This window comes from Vipera ursinii (assembly GCF_947247035.1).
Source record: "Vipera ursinii genome assembly, chromosome: 9".
In the NCBI taxonomy this organism is placed as follows: Eukaryota; Metazoa; Chordata; class Lepidosauria; order Squamata; family Viperidae; genus Vipera; species Vipera ursinii.
This window is the reverse complement of record NC_139523.1, coordinates 22381255-22394043: the sequence shown is the minus strand read 5'-3', so window position 1 is coordinate 22394043 and position 12789 is coordinate 22381255. Positions and strand designations below refer to the sequence as shown.

General features: G+C 46.1%; 1 protein-coding gene across 2 annotated transcripts in view; it reads left to right on the top strand.

Annotated features, from left to right (window-relative positions):
• The window catches only part of PPP1R37 (protein phosphatase 1 regulatory subunit 37), a 35329-nt gene that overhangs the window by 3102 nt on the left and 19438 nt on the right, over window positions 1-12789 (top strand). The window lies entirely within an intron of this gene.

The following is a 12789-nucleotide window of genomic DNA, read 5'->3' as shown; positions in this document are numbered from 1 at the left end:
ACAGACTTTTTATTGAGGAAGTCATAAAAGGAGGCGGCAAATTGGCAGGTCTCCATACAGTAAAAATTGTAGCTCCTACGGTGACAGGATCACGGGTTAGCTTACCTGAATCAGGCCACAGTTAAAAGTGGACATTTTTAAAAAAAAATTTAAAAACCCAAATGTTGGCAATATTAATTTTACGAATGAGACTGAAAATTGTTACTTCCCAACCAATAAAGAAGTGCTTTATGTTTTATGTAATACATTGACGAGGAAAAATAAAACTTCAGAAGCACTAAATAAAGACGTTTCTTGTTTTTAAACATCCTAATTATCTGGTTTTCTAAAATGTCGATACATGCACATTTTTTGCCATTAAATTATTCGTTTTTTCAGAAAGGCTCCCTGACGAAAGGACTGACGAAAGTTTGTTTTTACTTTCAGGCCTTGGAGGTTACTTTCCCTTTGTGTTAACGTAAATAGCACCCTGAGCGTTTGGTTATAGCTTTAAAAATCCACAGCCTGAATGGTTAACGTAACCCACAGAACTTCTTGATTGTCGTGAACTCAGACTTTTGAGATTATAATGATAAAAATAATGCTGCATTAATATTTTAAAAAGACCCAGTTTGGTGTGTATAAGTGTGTCTGTGTGTATAATGTTTCGATAACTTTGTCTATGGCTACTAATGTCCCTGTTTAGCAAAGAAGTTGCACATGAATGATTTAAGAATGGGAACAATGACTCCATGGCTTAGGGAAATATGATGTGGTTGGACAGTGTAGTCCAAGGGTAGGCAACGCTGGCTCTTTTATGACTTGTGGACTTCAACTCCCAGAATTCACTATTAGAATTGGCAATATTTTCCATTTTTTCCCATTTTCATTGGGTCCTGAGCAAAACTGATAACGCCAGTAGTTGAGACAGTGCATTATTAACTATTTCGGAAGTGTAATGTTGCAAAAATGGGATTTATTTCAGAAAGCCAGGCTGCCTAAACGACTTTTGGAAAAGGATAGCATTTTGTCATCGTCGTTTCGGTCCAGGTCCTTGAAGGTGAATTCTACAGAACTGTGTGCAGGGTGTGTGTGTGTGTGTGTGTGTGTGTCTGTCTGTGTGTGTAGGACAGTAGTGTACTTTCCCTTGGATCGTCATCTTTATACTGTAAGCACTTGATCTCTGTCAAAAATCGGAAGATGTGTTTCCTTTTTTCGGAAACCTCTAAAGCTCTTTTAGCTCCGATGTTATGTATATATAAGGGTAATGTTGACTTTTCTGTACTTCTGTGTGATATTTTGAGGATTTCCTGTGCTGGTGCTTAGGCTCCTCCTTTAATTACAGCATTAGCGTGTCTTGAGGCAATATGGAGCACAGTAGTGAAATATTTTTGGTCAGGTTCACTGAATTCTTTGTCTTGAGAAATAAACGAACATGTAGAAAATTAGTTTGAATCCATTGACGCTTGACAACACCAGGAACTTCCTTGCTTGAATGCAGGTACACTACAGATTTTTGAACATGCAGATATTAGATACTGCTAAGTTTGTAAAGCCGCCCTGAGTCTTCGGAGAAGGGCGGGATATAAATGGAATTAAAATTAAAATAAAAAATAAAAAAATAATTTTCCCCCCTATCTGCTGAGTGATAATCCTATAAGCACCTTAGCGTTGCCTTCTTTAACCTATAGTTGGCTAAGACCAAGGAGGGTTGGGTTGGGGGAGCAGGTTCAGAATATTCCTCCTTTTTCTTCTCCTTTCTCTTCTCCTCCCCTCTATTCCTTTTGCTTCTCTTCCTCTTCCTCCTTCTCCTCCTTAACCCTTCCCGCCCACCTTTTCATCTCTATCACCAAGTATTATCTACCTAATGCTGGTAGGGATTGTTTGCACTGCATATCCGGAGCTTTCTGAACCAGACATAGTAGATGTAGCTCCTGCCATGGCTTATTTAGACGAAATCCCATTTACTATACAATTTTTGTTGTTGGTATACGTCAGCGGCACCTGCGTTTAAAGCACCGTGCGATCGGTTAACATCTGGGTTTATTGAAGTAGGGTGGATGGAATCTGATCAGAGCCTTCCATCAGTCGTTGCTTTTATACTCACGTCTCTGGCTGTTTGCACATAGAAATCCTCCAATGTCTGGAGCTTCTACAGCTGTCTTTATTTCATTAGCATGCCTTGAACAAACCTCCTTGAAGTGGCAGGAGTGTGCTGTATGCCAAGGGTCTCCAACCTGGGCAACCTGAAAACTAGCGGAGACTTCAGCTCCCAGATTTTCCCCACTCAGCATGCAACTGGCCTTCCATCTATGAGAAACAGCTGATGTGCAAAAACAAATAATAAAAAAAAGAATAATGAAGACCTGTGTTTTGAAAAGCAAACAAGCCAAGGTTTCGCAAAACACACAAGCTTCTGTGAAATAAGTTACATAACCAATCAACAATACTTCCCAAAAATAGAGAATGGGAGCAGAGACAAAGCACGATTTATCTTCCTATTTATAGAAGGTTATCTGTTCCCCCCCAAGGGGATTGTTATTTAACACAAGAGACCAGCTCCAGGGCTGTTGATAAGCCTAAAATAACTGAGTTAAGGAACATGTTGAAACCACCCTTTCTCCTGGAGGCAGAAGATAACGTTGGGATTCTCTGGCCACAACTGTTTCAAAGGTTTAGTCACAGGGGTAATAATTATGACGCGTGGACTTCAGCTTTCAGAACTGGCTCAGGGATTCTGGGAGTTGAAGTCCACGAGTCATAAAAGAGCCAAGGTTGCCTACCCCTGGTTTAGTGTTACCTGCGGATCCACTCCTGTGGAAGACAATTGATCTGATGCCCAGATGGCAATAAGGAGAGGCAGACTTGAAAAGAAATTGGAAGGGGCTTCTGACATGGTTGAAGAATAATCCTAGAGACCAGATGTCTGGGGCTACTACTTTGAGGATGAATCACATGGGGGGGGGGGACCCCAAATGGTTTTTCTTTGTTTCTTTTTATTTACAAAAGACAGACTTTAAGCCATCTGCAAGTAGGTCTGCCTGGTTGCGATTCCTTTTGCCAAATGGGTTTTTTCCCTCGGCCCTGGAGTCCTGCTGCATTCCCTCCAAAATGCACCTTGCGGTTGTGCAGCGGATGTGGCTTCTGCCACAGATTCACACCAAGCCGCCCTTGAGCTTCTTCGCTCCTCTCACCTATAAATAGGACAATGGGATTGTCCTGAAATGCTTCCAACATCAGGGTTTTTCCGCTTTGACCGCTTGAAGTTGGGTGGACCGCAATTCCCAGCATTCCTCAGCCAGCCCTGAAGGGTGGGGAATTCTTGGGAGTTGGAAGTCTGCACCTCTTAAAATTGCAATCCGACTGGGGATTTGTTATTCGCATCTGAGTTCCATTCCAAGAAAGCTCTTTAAGCTCTCAGAATGACACAGACCAGTGTTTCTCAACTCCTAGAATTCCCCAGGGCCAGCCATAAAGGCTGGGGAATTCTGGGAATTGAAGTCCACCCATCTTAAAGTTTGCCACTGTTAAGGGGAAAAAACAACCCCTGCTTTACATACAGTATAGGGCAGAGGTCCCCAACCTTGGCAACATTAAAACTTGTGGACTTCAACTCCCAGAATTCCTCAGCCAGCTTGACTGGCTGAGGAATTCTGGGAGTTGAAGTCCACAAGTCTTAAAGTTGCCAAGGTTGGAGACCCCTGGTATAGGGAACAGCATGTTCGTTTATCTTCATGATGTTTGTGATCCTGGAAAAAAAAAAGGATCTCGGATCCTACCTCTCTTTCCCCAGAGGAATTATGAAAGAAAGGAGCAGATGCCAGGTGGAACGCTGGATCAAGAGGCTGCGGCTGTTTCGTTTTGTTTTTTTGTTTGCCAACTACCTTCCAGAAGTTGAGCTGCCACCATCTTGCAAAGTAGCTTGGGAATCAAGCAAAGCTGTTCTCAAGCTGTCTGCCATGATAAGGGGAAAGGGGAAAAAAAAATCCTGTTCTCTCTGCCACACCCGTTGTTGTTTCAGTGCAGCGGGAGGGGTTGAGTGTTCCTGGCACACGATGCAAATGGTGGACGACAAGAAGGATCGCATGCTTTCCTCCTGAGGTCTTTTGCTGGCCCGTCCAGAAACACATGAGTCAGATTCGCCCGCCCGCCAGGCAGCCCGGGCCCTGGATCGGCGGCATCGTCAACAGGCGAGACGAGGCACAGGGTTTCCTTCCCAATATGGTTCAGTGTGTGTGTGTGTGTGTGTGTGTGTGTGTGTGAGAGAGAGAGAGAGAGAGAGAGAGAGAGAGAGAGAGAGAGAGAGAGAGAGATCTCAACTGATCAGCTTTTCAGGTTCGAGTCCCAAGCACTATATAACGGGACTGAGCTCCTGTTAAAGGTGATCCTTGACTTAGAACCATAGTAGGGCATCAGCAACAGGCGAGACGAGGCACAGGGTTTCCTTCCCAATATGGTTCAGGGTGTGTGTGTGTGTGAGAGAGTGTGTGTGTGTGTGTGTGTGTGTGAGAGAGAGAGAGAGAGAGAGAGAGAGAGAGAGAGAATGGCTCAACTGGTCAGCTTTTCAGGGTTTGACTCCCGAGCACTATATTACCGGGGTGAGCTCCTGTTACAGGTGATCCTTGACTTAGAACCATAGTAGGGCCCTAAATTGCTGAGTTAAGATATTTGTTCACTGAATTTTGCCCCGTTTTAAGGACCTTGCTTGCCACAGTTGTTAAGGGAATCACTACAGTTGTTAAGTTAGTAACAGGGTTGTTAAGTGACTCTGGCTTCTCCATTGACAGCTGTTAAAAGTTCCCCATCCTGAAGGGGGAAAAGCCGGTGCCGGTTCCTATGTGGATTCTCCTGATCTTTGTCCTTCTTCCCGGCACCTAGTGGCAAATCTCCAGAAACTGTGAAGCCGGAGTTTGGTTTTCAAAAGCAGGCAAGCAGGCACTCACCCCTTCCCTTCAGTAGTCAAAAGTTAGGTCCGATCTCAGTCGCCAAAAGCACTTCTGGAGAAGAGCAGGGTTATTTTTGAAGCCACAGCTTTCCTCCTTCCACACACACACGTACACTCCGTTATTATCTGAAGCCTGCTTCTGCCGGGTAATTGTGCACTGTCTGTTCTGGTGTGTATAAAGTTGTGGCTTGGTTTCCCCCCTGCTTGGGACTTGAAGGGCTGCTGTTTCCAGCTGGGCCTTTGCAACCGCAGCTGAGTCATGTCTGCTCATGACAATTAACATTTTCTCGGGAAGCCTTATGTAAGCAAGCGTTTCCCAGCTTGCTCAACTCAGAGATCCGAGCAGCCTGTGGAATCGGCAGGTGTCTGTCTGTCTGTTTTCGGCAGGTGGTCTGTGCATGCGTGTGTAGCACAGGAGGGGCGGGTGGCTTAAAAGGTTGCTGCAAGTCTTCGGCATCTGAAATGGGACCCGATATGCTTGTAGCTTGTCCGGTGCTCCCATAAATTGCAAATTGCATTACGGAATGACAGGTTGAGACTCCCGAAATTGAGGAAATGAGTTTTTTAAAAAGTTTTTTTTAAAAATTTAGATTCGTTTTATCCTGCCTTCATTATTTTTATAAATAACACAGGGTGGTGAACGTACTTAATACTCTTTCCTTCTCCTGGTTTTCCCACAACAACAACAACCCTGAGAGGTTGGTTGGGCTGGGAAAGAGCTATCGGCCCAAAGTCTGCCAGTCAGCTTTCATGCCTAAGGCGGGACTAGAACTCACAGTCTTTGATGATTGGCCCAAAGTCACCCAGCCAGCTTTCATGCCTAAGGCAGGACTAGAACTCACAGTCTCCTGGTGATTGGCCCAAAGTCATCCAGCCAGCTTTCATGCCTAAGGCGGGACTAGAACTCACAGTCTCCTGGTGATTGGCCCAAAGTCACCCAGCCAGCTTTCACGCCTAAGGCAGGACTAGAACTCACCGTCTCCCAGTTTCTAGCCTGGCGCCTTGACCAGCAAACCAAACTGGCTCTCTATGGTTTGATTTGCCTCAAGGGCCTGGAATTTTAGGATTGCAATATTTGATTGATTAGATGATTGGACCAATCCCACTTTTAATCTACTAGTCCCCTGGCAATATTGATTGTAGGTAAAAGAAACCCGTGTTAGGAGTATGGAAACATAGTTTTATTTTCTCAAGAGGCTGAGAAAGGGTTAACTCTGAGTTCTGACTCCTGGCTGAATTCCCAGATGGAAAACCTGTTGGCTTTGGACAGGAACATGGGGTTGGTTTTGTTTGTTCGTTTCTGTTTTTGCCCAAGTCAAAATCTTGAGACCCAAATCGGTGGGTAAATACTGACAGCAAACTTAAGTATGTGACCCTATTTGCATTTTTCTTTCTTTCTTGCTGGAACTTTTTCTTAGCTTTACGACTTTCTTGCCTCTCTAGAAAGAGCTCCCTAAAGAAAGATACCACAGGCAGTCCTTGACTTATGGCCACAATTGAGCCCTAACATTTCCATTGCTAAGTGAAACATTCGTTAAGTGAATTTTGCCCTGTTTTATGACCTTCCTCGCTACAGTTGTTAAACGAATCATTGCGGTTGGTTAAGTGAATCTGGCTCCCCCCCCCATTGACTTTGCTTGTCAGAAGGTTGTCAAAGGGGATCACATGACCCCGGGACGTTGTGACCATCATAAGTCTGAGTCAGCGGCCAAGCGTCTGAATTTCGATCGTGTGACTGTAAGGGATGCTGCGACGGATGTGTGAAAAATAGTCCTGTCCATTTTTTCAGTGCTGTTGTAACTTTGAATGGTCACTAAATGAACTGTTGTAAGTCGAGGACTACCTGTATTTCCAAGCTGTTTTTTTTTCCTTGCAAGAACATTTGGGAGTCGGGGAGTCAATTTAATAAAATCCACCGTGTGTGAATTGGGCAACCATATAAATTTGTATAATATCACACTATGAAACGTGGGACCTGTTACACTCCTGTGATTTATAGTTACTTATTTGCGTCCATACTTTGATCAGAATTTACCACTTTATTAAGCAAACATGTAGAGCCGCCCCTCTACCACAAGGAACTAAATAAGGATAAAATAAAAACAGAATACCACAGGACGGCTGTTTCCTTAAAGGGCCGTTTTTAGCAAAGTGTTTGCCATTTTGAACCATAATGGTGGGATCTGCAGAATATATCATCCACCTCGACAATACCCTGCGCCAGGAGTCTCCAAACCTGGCAGCTTTGAAGACTTTGTGGACTTCAATTCCCAGAATTCCCCCGCCAGCCATGCGAAGTCAATGGGGGGGTGGGGGAGAAATGCCTGATCCACTTAATGACCGCGATTCATTCAACAGTTGTGGCAAAAAAGGTCATAAAACTGGGTGCAACTCACTTAACCGCCTGGCTTAATGATGGAAATTCTTTTGGATTTTTTTGGGTTTTTGTTTTTTTTGCTATTTCGTATTTTAACCTTGTCTTGAACAAAATATCATATATAATAAAAAGAAAACCAATGGAAATTCTAGTCTTGATTGTGGTCTTACGTCGAGGACAAGCTATAATAAAGGTAAAGGTAAAGGTTCCCCCCCCCCCCCCCCCGCACATGCGTGCTCGTCGTTTCCAACTCTAGTGGGCCGGTGCTCATCTCCCTTTCAAAGCCAAAGAGAGAGAGAGAGAGAGAAAAAAGTTGGGTTTTTCTTTTATTTCCCACTCATCTTTTTGAACAGGAAGCCTCCAAGGCAGCTTTTCTTATTGTTTTGTTTTTTGCCCAAGGCAGGGCACACCTCTTCGCCTTGTCTGGTAGCCTCTCCCCGCTTTAGTCTCTTCAGCATTCCTGCGCCTAAGGCCGAGAGAGCCTATCCTGGAAGCTTTTGCAAATTCATTATCTTCAGACATAAAAGGAAATATTGCAAGGTTTGACATCCTTGTGTATGTGTGTGTGTGTGTGTGTGTGGGGAAATAGAACTGTGTCCTATTTTGCCCTGCACCTGAATACAAGCTTTGTGTGACTAACCTGATCTGGGCTGTGCGCCAGGTAAAGGCAGCTAAAGTAAACGGAGCTGCCTTTTTGCACCGCCACCCAGCATCTCACCCGCAACTGGAACAACGGGGGAATAAGATCCAACTCACATGGTACCTTTCCCCCATGAATAGCATTAGCCCTTAGACTCATATACCGCTTCACAGTGCTTTACCGCCCTCTCTAAGCCGTTTGCAGTCAGCCTGCTGCCCCTAACAATCGGGGTCCTCATTTTTACCGACCTCGGAAGGATGGAAGGCTGAGTCCAACCTTGAGCTGGTCAGGATCGAACTGCTGGCCCCATCATTTCTAGAGAATGTCATGCAAAGCCAGGTGTCTCGTGCAGACTGACAGCTTTTGTATGCTTTTGTAAGAAAACATGATTTACAAACAGCTGTGGCTTGGTTTAAACAAGGCAAAATCATAAGCCGTGGTTTACACAACTACTATGTCTGGGTTCCCACAACTGGGGTTGGAAGAAGTGGCTTTCATGGTCCGGGAGAAAGGTTAGATTATACATATGTAAACCAAAGTACACACAGTAATAATAAAAAAAAACTTCCTGGTACATTGACGGGGAATTACTTGGGCAAAGCTGGTATGTGTAAACAAGAGAAAATTCTTTTTTCTGCTAAGAAAATATTAGGCAAGTCAACTGTGCATTATTATTATTTTTGCATACATCTGAGCCGCTGGTTTTAAAAGTATGCTGTGCTCTTTGTTTAATTGTAGGTGTGTTTCATGTCAGCTGTACGAAAGGTCTGTTCAAAGACGACACTATTTTCAGAGCTTAATTAGGATGATTAAACCTTGTTTTAGAGTACAATTTCCAGGAACCTAAAAATACTAAGTAATAGTGTGACTGAAAGTCTGGTAATCCTCGACTCAACGATAACAGAATTTCCGTTTCTCACCAAGGCGGTTGTTAAGTGAGGTGTGTCCGATTTTACAGCTTTTTTTTGCCACAGTTGTTAAGCAAATCACTGCGGTTGTTAAGTAACTCAGACGGTCGTTAAGCAAATCCAGCTTTTGCTCATTGACTTAGCTGGTCGGAAGCCGGCTGGGAAGGTTGCAAATGTCGGTCACGTAACCCTGGGACGCCTCTGTTGTCAAAAGGACTTGCAGGTTACCAAGTACTTAAATTGTGATCATGTAACTGGGGAATTCTGTGACGGTCGTAAGTGTGAGGACTGGTCGTAAGTCACTTTCCCCAGTGCCATCGCAACTTTGAACGATTGCTAAACAAGCCTGTAAATATTAAGCTACTGCACTGTGGTGTTCAAGGAGAAAGATCTGTAAAACTTGGTCCTTTTATGACTTGTGGACTTCAACTCCCAGAATTCCTCAGCCAGGCATTCTAAGCAGGCCAAGTTGGGCGAGCAACTCTTTGAAAACTGCACAAAGACTTGCAGGACAGATCCAACATCACCCCAGTTCTGAAACATCACGGCGTGATGAAACTCCCCGTGTTAACTGAGCCTTTCCCTCCCCCCCACCCCCTCCCCAAAATAAACAGGCCAAGTTATTTTATCCCAGCTGGGTTCCCACATCCCATTAGCATCTATCTGCATCTGATGGGATTTGCCAGGCAAATGACTGCAATTTTGTGCTTGGACCTATCGCACGAAGGCACGTGACAATTTATTTGCCCAGCCACAATTTCAAGGAATCCATCAGCCAGATTATAGAGCAGTGATGGTGAACCTTTTAGAGACCGAGTGCCCAAACTGCAACCCCAAACCCACTTATGTATCGTTAGGTGCCGGGTGGGTGTGGCCCATTGGGTGGGCACGGCCCATTGGGTGGGCATGGCTGCGGTGGTAACGGCAAACTGGGTGGGACTAAAAAGTTCAATCAATCAATTCCAACTTTGCGAGATCTTTTTTTTTCCCCCTGGGAGAAGTTGAAATTGATTGATTGAAACTTTTTTTTTTTCAAACGGCGGAGGCCTAAAGCGAAAAGGTTTTATAAAACCCAGCTGAAGGCTTAGGACTGGGGCGACGGCACGCGTGCCCACAGAGAGGGCTCTGCATGCCACTTGTGGCACCCGTGCCACCAGTTCGCCACCACGGATCTAGAGTTTACCTTGGTGGAAGGGTCAGCCATGCCACCTATGTAGATCTGGCCTTTCCTGAACTCCAGCTTCTTCCTTCTAGAACGGGGGGGGGGGGGGGAGAGAATGTGTCTCCAAACTTGGCAGCTTTAAGACTTGTGGACTTCAACTCCCAGAATTCCTCAGCTAGCCGTGCTTAAGGTTGCCAAGTTTGGAGACATCCCACCCCCCCTTCCTTCTAGAACAGACATGTCAAACACAAGGCCCGGGGGCCGCATCCGGCCCGCGAAGTGGTTTCATGCGGGCCGCGAAGCCATCCTGGAAACAGTGAGGGAACGGCCCCCACTGCCTTGGCCCTGGCCCAGAGACCCTCAGATCTGTCCCACTCCTGCCCAGGCCCCCATAGGCACCCTTGATGCGAACGATGTAGAGCTGGCCACGCCCACCCAGTAGGCCATACACACTCTAGCCACGCCCACCCAGTAGGCCACGCCCACCCTGGCCACACCCACCCGGCCCCCTGAGGGCAACCGCAATGCTGATGCGGCCCTCAATGAAATTGAGTTTGACACCCCTGTTCTAGAAGATAGTTTAATAATAATAATAATATAAAGTTGTAAGGGACCTTGGAGGTCATCTAGTCCAACCCCCTGCTCAGGCAGGAAACCCTAGACCATTTCAGGCAAATGGCTGTCCAGTCTCTTCTTAAAAACTTCCAGTGTGGGAGCATTCACCGCTTCTGGAGGCAGGTAGTTCCACTGGTTAATTATTCTCACTCTCAGGAAATTTCTCCTTAGTTCCAGGTTGCTTCTCTCCTTGACTAGTTTCCATCCGTTGCTTCTTGTCCTGCCTTCTGGTGCTTTGGGGAATAGCTTGACTCCCTCTTCTTTGGGGCAGCCCCTGAGGGTTTGCCCTTCAGGTCATCTAGTTGACCTCCTCCTTAACCCTGGTGCCTTGCTAGCCACCCTTTCCCCTTTTAACCTAAAAGAATGGCTTGGGGAATTGACCTTAAAATGCGCCCTCCATTTCGGAGAGCTCACCGAAGCCAATAATGAACTGCAGAGCTAGAGTCATTGAGCAGGTTTCAAGATGCTTGCCCCCAAACTCAGCTTTCTGGAATTTATTTTTTTTTTTAAAAAAGAAAGCTAAACGAAAGAGTCTCTCCTCTCTCCTCCTGGACTTGAATGCTTGGCTTGCTGATAAATAATACCCTTAAAACCGAAATGCGTGGCTGCTACAACCACTTGCAGATTTCTTGTCTGGCCAGTGGTGGTGGAGTTTATCCTTTTCTGAACAACGGAGCCAGGCACGGGGCTAGGATTGGGGTTGGGTGGGGGGAATGGTGATCTCTCTGCTTCGATAATCAAGGTTAGATTCTAACCTTGTAATTAGATGACTGCCTGCCTACCCAGGCCTGACCCTGACATTTCGTGAGTCAGGACGGTCTCTTTGGCAGCTCCTGAAGCTGTTCAGGTTGGCTCGGCTATTTTCTTTGGGTAAATATTTGTGCTTAATGGCTCTTATCAGTTTACATGCTGGTGCCAAGCTTCCCAGTTAATCACAAACCACCCGGGCTGCATAATCTTGCAGAAAACAGTCTGGAGGGACCTTTGAAGGAATGCCAGTCTCTTTTTCCTTAATAACTAATAGCCCAAAGAGGGCTTCCTCTTGGAAAGAAGAGGAAGAAAAAGAAAGAAGGAGAAGGGGGTGGGAGGGAGGGAGAGAGAGAGAGAGAAGAGGAAGAAAAAGAAAGAAGGAGAGGGGGGTGGGTGGGAGGGAGAGAGAGAGAGAGAGAGAAGAGGAAGAAAAAGAAAGAAGGAGGGGGTGGGTGGGAGGGAGAGAGAGAAGAGGAAGAAAAAGAAAGAAGGAGAGGGGGGTGGGTGGGAGGGAGAGAGAGAGAGAGAAGAGGAAGAAAAAGAAAGGAGGGGGTGGGTGGGAGAGAGAGAGAGAGAGAAGAGGAAGAAAAAGAAAGAAGGAGAGGGGGTGGGTGGGAGGGAGAGAGAGAGAGAGAGAGAGAGAGAGAAGAGGAAGAAAAAGAAAGAAGGAGAGGGGGGTGGGTGGGAGGGAGAGAGAGAGAGAGAGAAGAGGAAGAAAAAGAAAGAAGGAGAGGGGGGTGGGTGGGAGGGAGAGAGAGAGAAGAGGAAGAAAAAGAAAGAAGGAGAGGGGGGTGGGTGGGAGGGAGAGAGAGAGAGAGAGAAGAGGAAAAAGAAAGAAGGTGGGGGTGGGTGGGAGAGAGAGAGAGAGAAGAGGAAGAAAAAGAAGGAGAGGGGGGTGGGTGGGAGGGAGAGAGAGAGAGAGAGAGAAGAGGAAGAAAAAGAAAGAAGGAGAGGGGGGTGGGTGGGAGGGAGAGAGAGAGAGAGAGAGAGAAGAGGAAGAAAAAGAAAGAAGGAGAGGGGTGGGTGGGAGGGAGAGAGAGAGAGAGAGAGAAGAGGAAGAAAAAGAAAGAAGGAGAGGGGGGTGGGTGGGAGAGAGAGAGAGAAGAGGAAGAAAAAGAAAGAAGGAGAGGGGGGTGGGTGGGAGGGAGAGAGAGAGAGAGAGAGAAGAGGAAGAAAAAGAAAGAAGGAGAGGGGGGTGGGTGGGAGGGAGAGAGAGAGAGAGAGAAGAGGAAGAAAAAGAAAGAAGGAGGGGGTGGGTGGGAGAGAGAGAGAGAGAAGAGGAAGAAAAAGGAGAGGGGGGTGGGTGGGAGGGAGAGAGAGAGAGAAGAGGAAGAAAAAGAAAGGAGAGGGGGTGGGTGGGAGAGAGAGAGAGAGAGAAGAGGAAGAAAAAGAAAGAAGGAGAGGGGTGGGTGG